The sequence below is a fragment of the Nicotiana sylvestris genome, chromosome 5, assembly GCF_000393655.2.
Source record: "Nicotiana sylvestris chromosome 5, ASM39365v2, whole genome shotgun sequence".
Lineage (NCBI taxonomy): Eukaryota > Viridiplantae > Streptophyta > Magnoliopsida > Solanales > Solanaceae > Nicotiana > Nicotiana sylvestris.
The window spans coordinates 85197135-85208367 of record NC_091061.1 but is presented as its reverse complement, the minus strand read 5'-3'; positions in this window follow the sequence as shown (position 1 = coordinate 85208367).

The following is an 11233-nucleotide window of genomic DNA, read 5'->3' as shown; positions in this document are numbered from 1 at the left end:
ATTTCATTCGGGAGAAAGCTTTGGAGAGCAAATTGAAGAGGGAATTCAAGAGGGTTTCGTGGAGGTAAGATTTTTGGACCCTAAACTTGTTTCTATGATGGTTTTTGACTGATTAAGCTTGAAATATATGGAAATTAGTAGCAAAATTGGGGGTTAGGGCTTGGAAATTGGAGACCTTAATACAGGGATTTGAGGGGTCATTTGTGGTCGGATTTTGGAATTCTTTGTATGTATGAACTCGTGTATTTTAATTGAAAATGAAGTTTTACGAGATGACTGGCTTTTTTTTTGAATTGTAGAATTCGACTTGATATTTCTGATACTTATTATATGATTTTTACTGCTCGTCACTACACTCAGACCTTATTTACTTTAGTTACTTACTGAGCTGGCATACTTACGTTACTCCCTGCACCTTGTGTGCAGATCCAGGTGCCCGAGCATCAGAGTGAGAGCTTCCAGCACTCTCAGAGCTTTACTGGAGATCGCAAGGTAGTTGCACGGCGTTCGCAGCCCTGCCTTCCTCCTTCCTATTTTAGTATTTTGTTGTTTCAAACTTATTTTGTATTATTTAGACAATGTCTTGGTTGTATTAGAGGCTCATGACTAGTGACACTGAATTGTTGGGATGTGTTGGTATATTTTGTACTGATTTCCGCATATTTTCGTTGATTTATATATTTCTTACGAGAATTTGAGACTTAATCGTTTTTTAGAAAATGGTTTTATAACAAGAATTCACTGTGGTTAAATGTTAGGTTGGCTTGCCTAGTACTGTGATAGGCACCATCACGACCGAGGTATTTGGGGTCATGACAGAAATATAGTGGTTTATAAGCTTCTAGGCTACGTTATTTGTGCTAGGATTCTCTACATTGGGCTTTGGTTGGGATCACTATGTATCGACAAGGAGGAGTGTTACCCTAGAGGAAAAATGAGGAGTATCCGAAGAAATGGGTCAGCTCTGTGGTGTTGGGTCAGCAAAGCAACAGAAGTAATTGGTCCTTTTTGAATGGGAATTCTCTATTGGATTTTGTGGCAGTACTTTCGGGTTGGACAGTTTGTGTGACTCGGTTTAGTTGGGGAGATGCAGTCCTGATGGCTTAGTTGCGTACGGGCGGATCTCAGAGAGTTCTCGATGGTGTTGGCCACGACTTGAGTCGACTGTCTGCTACGGGCATACGGAATATGTTGTACATCATGGTTTTATCCTGGATGGATATCAGAAGTTAATAGAATGTGGCATTATTGGATATCATATGTGAAAAGCGTGCATTTTAGGAAGGAACCTTGATTTTTGGTTTGCGGGTGCATGGCTAGTGGCATGGTGATTACTGGGTTTTGAGGCTTTTGAGGTTCAGGTTTTGTTACGCGGTTGGAAAATATATATGGATGCTTCAGTAAGTCGATGGGGTGTGCGTGATGTATCAGCCATTCTAGTAGCGTAGTTGAGTTCGGGTATTGGAAATGTTGGTATTCCTGAGGTTTTGGGGTTGGATGTCCTCATATGCAGACTATTTCTTGTTTGTGGATTATGAAGGAATATTGAGAATGGGATAACTAATAACATACATTATCAATAGGTTGCTAGGGACTTCTGGGAGGATATTTACCTACTTGGGAATGATCAGGATTTGGTTTGGGGGCTATTTGAAAGCTCAATGAGAATGTGTACTTTATATCAGATCAGGTTTGGGTACTCTTGTGAAATTGATATCACGGTTATGTTACCGGGTAGAATGGATACTATTTGTGCCCCTAGCCTATGTTATGTGCTACTCTCTTATGCTGTGATGGGCTGTGAAGTTGTATGGTTATTCTCTACGCATGTTGTAATTCCGTTCAAGCCTTATGGCAATGTGGGCAAGATGACCCTCGTGATGTTGATTTTCTCAGTGCATCTTAGTTATGTTTGCTTTCCTTCATGTTTTATTATTTCTATTCATTTTCCCACAGTTATACTTGTGCACCCTATTGTGCTTGATATCAGCATTCAGGTGATCAGTGTACCCGAGCACATTGGCTCGATGAGTATCTGAGACCGTGCTACACGGCGCAACAGATGTTATGTGGGATACCCTTTCCTTGTGTTTATTTAATGTTTTGTTTTCCCTCTATGGGATGATTTAATGAAACCGTACTTTTGTTGTTACACCTGTTGTACTTGTTAAATACTCCTCATACCTCGCTTTCCTTCTGTTTGTACTACATAACTGAGTTATTACTGGTTGGGTGTAAAAACAGTGTGGTGTGAGAATCTATGTGGTTCTGTGATAAGTTGTCATTTGGGCTGCTTGCTTGGTGTACAGACAAGAGATTTTCTTGACTTGTTGACTTCATGGGCAGCTATGGGTTTCCGCATGCTTCTTTATCATGGGCAGCATTGCAGAGGTTCGGAACAAAGTCTTATTTGATGTGAAGTGTATTACCGGTGCCAAGATTGTTATGGGAAATCTATGGTGGTCGAAAGTTATTACTACAGGCATTTGAGTTATGTGGAAAATCATGTGATTTTACCCTGGGTTGGAATTGTAGCTCGATTTGGCTTTTGCAGGTTTATAAAGTGTGCTGATGCGAGTCCTTTGATAAGTTTCAGATGTTGAGGGTTAGTTTCGGTCCTAAGGGTATGGACTAAGGATGAAGTGAGATCTTTAGTAAGTTGCATTGCCAGTACTACATAGATTTGAGTGATGGGGAATCACCCCTGAGTGTATGTATGGTGAGCTCGTGCAGTGATTTGATAGCTTTGGAACGACTCCTGGCACGTTCGAAGATGAACATATGTATAAGTGGGGGAGGATGTAACGACCCGACTGGTTATCTTGAGCAATTGCGTCTGGTTTGGCAGTTTGAGGTCATGAGTAGCTTCACGCAATGTATTATGACTTGCGTGCATCATCGATTTGGGATTTTTAGAAGTTCGGAAAGGATTTTTAGGAGTGACTCTCATTTGAAAAGCTCAAAGTTTAAAGAATTGACCAAAGTTTGACTTTTGAGTATTTGACCTTGGATTGGAGTTTCGATGGTTCCGATAGGCTCGGGTGGTGATTTTGGACTTAGGCATACATCCGGATTTTGATTTGGAGGTCCGTAGGGTAATCTGAAGCATTCTGGCGAGAATTAGAAAGTTAAAGTCTTGGAAGATTGAGAGGTTTGACCAAGAGTTGACTTTGGTGATATCAGGGTCGGAATGCGATCCCGAGATTTGGAACAACCCCGTTATAGGACTTGCCTGCAAAATTTTGTGTCATTTGGAGTTGATTTAATATGGTTCGGACGCTTGGTTGAGATTCTAGAAGTTCTTGAAGTTCATGGTGATTTTCATGTGTTTTGGCATCCGATTCGTGGTTCTTGAGGTTATTTTGGTGTTCTGATCATGCGAGCGTATTCGTGTTATGTTTTCAGACTTGTGTGGGTGTTTGGTTTGGAGCCTTGGGGACTAGGGTGCGTTTCGGATTAGCTTCGGAGTGTTTGTTAACTTTTGTGTGCTGGTTTGGGTTTAATCGCATTTGCGATGTTTTGGTCGCATATGCGACTACCGTATTTGTGAGGTAGTCATCGTATTTGCAAACCTGGGCTGCTGGGGAATGGGTCGCATTTGCGAAGAAAGTATCGCTTTTGCGAAGCCTATAGAGTTCGCGTTTGCGAACTCTTTATCGCATTTGCGCTGAAGGCAGAATTGTTCAAGCTTCGCTTTTGCGAAGGATTCTTTGCTTTTGTGAGTTTGCATTTGCGAATCCAGTATCGCAAATGCGACACCTGCAACCTGCTAATAGCTGGGCATTCCGAGTCTTAGCTTCATTTTATTATATTTTGAACCTTAGGTCCGAGATTGGGCGATTTTGATAGAGAATGTTCATATCAAATCATTGGGTAATTGCCTCTAATTAATTTTCAATTATATTTTGTGATTATACCTTAGATTTAACATCAAATTTAGGAGAATCAAAAGGAAAATTTGGGGAAAAATTGTAAAATCTTTCAAAATATAAAATGATGATTTGACAGACAAATTGGTATCGAAATTCGATAATTTTGGCATGGTTGAACTCGTATCAGAATGAGTGTTCGGGTTTTATAAATTTTGTCGCGTTCCGAGGTACGAGTCCGGGGGTTGACTTTTTGCAAATTGTATAAGGATCATAGCTTTATCAATTGAAATTGTTTGCTGTTGAATTGTTTGATGTATTTAAGTCATCTTTGGCTAGATTGAGTCGAGCGTTGGTGAATTGGTAAGGAAAAGCTAAATTGAGTATTAAGTTGTCCCAATTGAGGTAAGTGTCTTATTTAACTTTATGTGGGGGGAAATCACCCCTTAGGAATTGAGTTAATTATGCTATCTTGTTATGTGAAAGCCATGTACGCTGTGGGTACATGGTCTATATGCGGTATTGACCGGTCTAGATTGTCTAGTCTCTTCCCATGCCTTTGATTAAATTGTTATAACATATGGTATCTCGTTGTTAGACTACTCTTACATGCCCTATAGGGCGTTGTTAGCATTTATTGTACCTCTTACTCGTTATTTGGCCCTTATATGCCTTAGTTGATGTTATTGCCTTCCTCATTGTCTTGTTACCTCTTAATTGTTGAGTTCCTCTATGACTCTATGCATTCTGCTATATGTCTAATTGTTGCGATTGCATGCTTAGTTATCACGTGCCTTATATGTCTAGTCATTTTTGTAAGGGTTGTTGTATTCCTTTGATTTTTATGTGGTTCCTTTGCTGCAGTGTACTCATACCCTTGATTGTAGAACTCTTGTAAATTGAGTTATTGAATTGTCGATAATGATTTAAATGATTGTAAGGTGGGATCGGGTTGCATGCCGCAATAGGTGAAATAAGGGTGAATTGTTATGGTGAAATAAGGGAGAATGATATTGTTATTATACGGTGGGATTGGGTTGCGCACCACAACATATTAGGTTCATTGTTTTGATATTGATGTTGTACGGTGGGATCGGGTTGCACGCCGCAACAGGTGAAATAGAGGTGAATTGTTATGGTGAAATAAGCGTGAATTATGATATTGATATTATACGGTGGAATCGGGTTGTGCGCCGCAACATATTACATTCATTGTTTTGATATTGATGTTGTACGGTAGGATCGGGTTGCAGGCTGCAACAGGTGAAATGAGGATGAATTGTTATGGTAAAATAAGAGTGGATTATGATATTGATATTATACGATGGGATCGGGTTGCGCGCCGCAACATATTTGTGTATTTTGTATCCCTATTTTATTTTATTAACTTCAGTTCCTTCGTACGAGACTCTGAGAATTTGTATTTCTGGTTTTCACTGCTTTCTGAGGATTAGTTAGTGTCATTGACTTATTGCCTTGCCGTCATTTCCTGAGCTCTTTTTCTAATACTATTATTCTGGTGAATTAATTTTTAAGGTGAATTTACTACGTTGAGTCATTATCTCCTACCCTGCTGAGTTGTTAGTAATATAGTGATTTAAAATGAAAGAATTAACATCATGCTACCTTGCATGACTTTTAAGTTAAAACTCGCTGTATATTTCGGTATTTACTATTTCTAATAGTTATGATATTTTATTTCAATTGATTTCTCAAATTAATATCCTTAACCTCCTTGAAGTTTTTATTTCACTTAAAAAGGAATTGTTATTATGTTTTAATTTAATAAATTTTATTTTTAAATTCAATAGCTTATTCAATGTTGTATTTTATTTGAAAATATTATTTTTCTTCACTCAAATGATTTCTAAAATAAACTCATCTTTCTCACTGATTTCCTACTTGGTTTAGAAACTGTAATTTCATTTTATGATATATAAATAGAATCTCCTAAACATCTTAATTAGCATTTGCCACGGATATCATGTACCGAGTAGCACAAAAATTTTGCCATGCAAAATGAGATGGAATGATATGGGCACAAAGTGCCATGTGTGTTAAAGATTTGGAAGTTGTGATTTATGATATGAGATTACGAGAATTGGAATTTTGAGAATTGTGTGTTAGAAATGATTTGATTGGTTGAGTTGACACCGTTTTCCCTATTTGGGCACATTTATACTTCTTCCATACCCGACTATGTTTGTTGTTTAATCACTTGGTTATTTCTTGTTGCCATTCGTTTTCCCCTTATCGTTACTACTGTATGTAATCTGATTTTTGTCTGTCATCGGTATTACATTGATATTCCTTCCTTGTTAGCTTTACGTCATATCTTGCACAGGTTTATACGTCCGTTAGGTGTCTTGACCTGGCCTTATCACTACTCTACCGAGGTGAGGCTTGATACTTACTGGGTACCACCATGGTATACTCATGCTAAGCTTCTGCACATCTTTTGTGTAGAACCAGGTACTTTGGATCGAGTTGGTTGACTTATGCTTGGTGTTCCTGGAGACTTCAAGGTACACCTGGTGGGCGTTCGCAGGCTCCGAAGTCACCTCCTATGTATTTATTTCCATTGTTTCCTTTCATTCCGGAACAGTGATGTATTCATTACGTATAATTACTCTTAAAAAAGCTTATGACTTGTACTACCGGTTTTGGGATTGTAAAATTGTATAAAAATTTCTATTTCGAAATTGTTCAAGGTTAGTAAAATATTGTTGTTATTTCAGTTGATGTTAGGCTTACCTTGTTTTAGAGACTAGCACAACTCCTTCGGAGGGATTTTGGGATCGTGACAATTATATGAAAAGATATTCCTGCCGTTTTAATTTATGTGAGTGTATTTTAGTGGGTACAAACTTTAGTAGTTTTTTTTTTGTGAAATTTATTGTATAAAAAAGGTTATAAAAATTTATGTTGCTATAAATCATCTAATTAAAAGTTAAATAAGAAGTTTGAATTTAAATTATTACTAATATAAAAAGATATTTTAAAACTTACTAAAAACTGTGTCACATACCATAATCAGATGATTGTTGAAGAAAGAGACAAAAAAAGATCTCACGTAACTTCTTTAATTATTTCCTGTTATTTGAAACACTAGGTTATATAAATTGTTAATACTTTCATAGACCAACCGGTCAGGATGGCCGAGTGGTCTTTTGCGCCAGGCTCAAGTTTTGGTCTACGAAAGTGGGCGTGGGTTCAAATCCCACTTCTGACAGATAATTTGCATTTTCCTTAAAATTCTTAGCTATATTGAGCCATTTTGCTCCATCATTAATATTTGATTTGATTCAAATAACAAAATGCACGATAACACTATAAGCCTAGAAAATAATATACTGTAGTATAATATAATATAATATGTCGATATTATATTAAGTAAGAGAAGGAGATTAACTCAAGAAAATTAAAGAATCACAGTTCAACAAGAGCAGATGACCAAATTTATAAGATAAAAAACAAAAAGGAAGCAGTAAAGTCATTTGACACTTTTGGCATAACATGTTGCACAATATATTTTAGTATTTTACGAAAGCTGTGGATGATAAATACTAAATGGTCATGTAAATTGAACAATGATATAAAGTTGAAGGAGGAAAAAATTATCAAGTGTTTATCCTGATTTTTTAATCATATTTGATTTTTTGATTCTTTGAAGGAAGGTGTGATGACCCAATAGTCAATTCTGTGTTTCGAGGCCTTAAAAATCTCCTTTTATTTCACCTTGATTTGCGTGCACAGTCCGGACGTAAATCCGGAAAGCTTTTATGTGAATTAGAGGAAAATGCTAATGTTGCCTTTAAAATTGAATTTAAGTTGACTTCGGTCAACATTTTAGGTAAACGGATCCGGACTCGTGATTTGATAGTCCTGGAGGGTCCGTAGAAAAATATGGGACTTGGGCGTATGCCTGGAATTGAATTCCGAGGTCCCAAGCCTGAGAAACGAATTTTTGAAGAAGATTGTTTAACTGAAATTATAAGAGTTTTTGAAAATTTAAAGATGTTTGAATTTGATGGTATCAAGCTCGTATTTTGGTTCCAAAGCTCTGTACAGGTCTTATATGGCATTTAAGTTGTGCCTGTAAAATTTGGTAAGAAACAGAATTCATATGACGTGAATCGGACCATCGGTTGTGAAAATTTGAACTTAAGAATATTTGAGATTTTTCTTTGATTTTGATGCTAAACTTGTAGTTCTAGGTGTTATTTTGGCGATTTGATCGCACGAGTAAGTCTGTATGATGTTTTCAGGTTAGTATGCATGTTTGGTTTGGAGCCCCGAGGGCTCGGGTGAGTTTCAGGTAGGCTTCAGGGTGTTTTTGACTTAGGAAAATCTGGTATGATTGTTGCTTCTGGTGTCTGATGCACCATGCTTCGCGATCGCGAAAGGGAAACTGGGTTGGGGAGGATTTTAACCTACGTGAACGCGAGACCAAGGTAGCGAACCCGGAGCATTGGGGGGGGGGGGGACTGCTCTACGCGAACACAACCCCTTTATCGCGAACGCGAAGGCAGGGCTGGGCTAAGCCTTCGCGAATGCGTAGCTTTTCCCCGCGATCGTGTAAGTCCCCAGTTGGCTGCTCTTCGCGAACGTGACAGTACTCACGCGAACGCGATAAACACTGTCGCCCAGCACTTAAAACAGTAGCAGAACGGGAAATTAGCCCACAACTTCATATTTTCAAAACTAGAGAGCATTGAGGCGATTTTCAAGAGGCAAGTTCTTCCCCAAAGTATTGATGTATGATTCTAAACCTTTTTCTTTCAATTTTTCTTTGCATTTCATCAATCTTCATCCAAAAATTTAGGGTTTTTATGGTAGAAATTGAGAATTTGGGTAGAGTTAGGGCTTTTTGCATAATTGAAATTTAGACTTCTTTTTGGGGTCGGATTTCAAAATTAATTGCATATTCAGGCTCGTGGTTGAATGGGTGATAGGATTTTGGTCTGAATCTCGAGTTTTGACCAAGCGGGTCCGGGGTCGATTTTTGACTTTTTGGAAAAAATGATAAAAAACTTATAATTAAGCATTGTAGTCGAATTCTTTATTAATTATTGATGTTGTTAAATTATTTGGGTTAGATAGAAGTAAATTGGAGGCGAATTCTAAAGGGAAAGCGGTGTTTGAGGCTTGAGTTGGCCGTGGAAGTTCGAGGTAAGTATTTGGTCTAACCTTAGCTTGAGGGAATATGTGTTGTGCCTTATTTGCTATGTGCTAGTGTAGTGTACGACGTATATGTATGGTGATGAGTATCTATAAGTTGGTGTCAAGCATGCCCGTGAGTCTTAAATTGTGATCGTTGTGTTTCTTAATAAGTACTACAAATGCCTAAATTTTTTATTATACATGTTGAGCAAGACTTATGATTACCTTCTTGGTATTTGTTTATTGTCGAGCATTGGCTCCAGTTGAGGTTCATTTTGTGAAGTTAATTGTTGGTACAAGTTTGGTTATAGCTGATTCCCTTACCGGGACGTATTTAATTCTTATTGTTGATTCTCTTGCCGGTATGTATTTATTTTTGTTGTTGATTCCCTTGTCGGGATGTTGTTTTTGCTATTGTTTGGGTGAGGAAAGAGAGATAAAGCACGAAAGGTGATGCCGTGCACATTCATACTTATGTATATGGTGAGGAAAGAGTGATAAAGCACGAAGGGTGATACCGTGTACATTTACATTAATATTGATGCATATGGTAAGGAAGAGATATAAAGCACGAATGGTGATGACGTGTACATTTCTAATATTTATATGGTGAGGAAGAGAGATAAAACACGAAGGGTGATGCCGTGCACATTTTTATTATTGATTGCATTGGTGAGGATTGAGAGTAAAAGCACGAAGGGTGATGCCGTGCACTTATTGCCAGTTTGTTATGATTTCTTGTTGTTATCGATTCAAGTACCTTAATTATCTCATTCTGTTATTACTGTGATTCTTTATGTTGGTATTCCCCCATAGCATGTTACCTCCCCCCCGTTACTTTTGAATTGCTTCTATTACTATTATTCTGCTAGATACTATTTAACTGCAGGTTATTTTGTTTGTTGTGTCCTAGCCTCGTCATTACTTCGCCAAGGTTAGGTTCGACACTTACTAAGTACATGGGGTCGGTTGAACTGATACTACACTCTACACTCTTTTGTATAGATCCATGTACTGGAGCATACAGACCTTAGCTAGGGGTTGCTGCCTTCAGTCCATCAGAGACCCGAGGTAGTCTTGCAGGCGTCCACAGGCCTTGACGTCCCTTTCCTATCTTGTTTCTTTCTGTCTATTTCTATTTCAGAGACATACTTGTATTTACTTTGTTCAGACCTTATTTCTAGTATTCTTAGATAGTCCGTGAGATTGTGACACTAGTTCTGGGTGGTTTATTATTATGGATTCGTATTGGCATTAGCTTAATTGTTAAATTTCGTTCTTCCGCATTATTATTCCGCTTCTTATAATATGTTAACTTGTAATTGTTAAGAGATTTAAAAAAAATGAAGAGGGTAAATTATTCGGAATAGTTGGCTTGCCTAGCTTTCACTAGTAGGCACCATCACGATCCCGATGACGGGAAATCCGGGTCGTGACAAGTTGGTATCAGAGCTCTAGGTTGCTTAGGTCTCACAATTCACGGACAAGCTTAGTAGAGTCTAAGGGATCAGTACGAAGACGTCTTTGCTTATCCCCTTGAGGCTACGTAGTTTAGGAATGACTTCACATCTATTCTTCTCTGTCGTGCGATTTGGTTACTCAATGCTAATTGAACTTCTACTCTGTTCTTTCGCATATGGCGAGAACACGTGTTTCTTCATCCGCTGATCATCAGCCCGAGCGCCAAGTGACAGCTTTTATGAGGGGCAGAGGACGAGGCCGAGGCCGTGCCAGAGGCTGAGGCAGGGGCAGAGCTCAGCCTAGAGCAACAACACCAGCGGTGGAGCCTCAGGTAGAGTTTGATGATGAGGTTCCGGACCAGACAATTCTGGTGGGCCCATCTCAGGTCCCAGAGGGGTTCATCGCTACCCCGGTACTCCAGGATGCTCTGGTACATCTAGTAGGCCTTATGGAGAGTGTCACCCAGGCAAACTTACTTCCTGTAGCACCAGCCATCTCTTAGGCTGGGGGAGGAGAACAAACTCCCGCTACCCGCACTCTGGAGCAAATGGCTCCCCAGTTTCAGACTCCAGCAACTCAGCTAGTTGGAGCAGTTCAGCTGGGTGTAGTAGCTCAGACCGGTGATAGAGCAGCTATGTCTGCTGATGCTTTGTGGAGATTGGACAGGTTCACCAAGCTGTTCACTACTACTTATGGTGGTACATCTTTAGAGGATCCCCAAGATTATTTAGACAACTGTC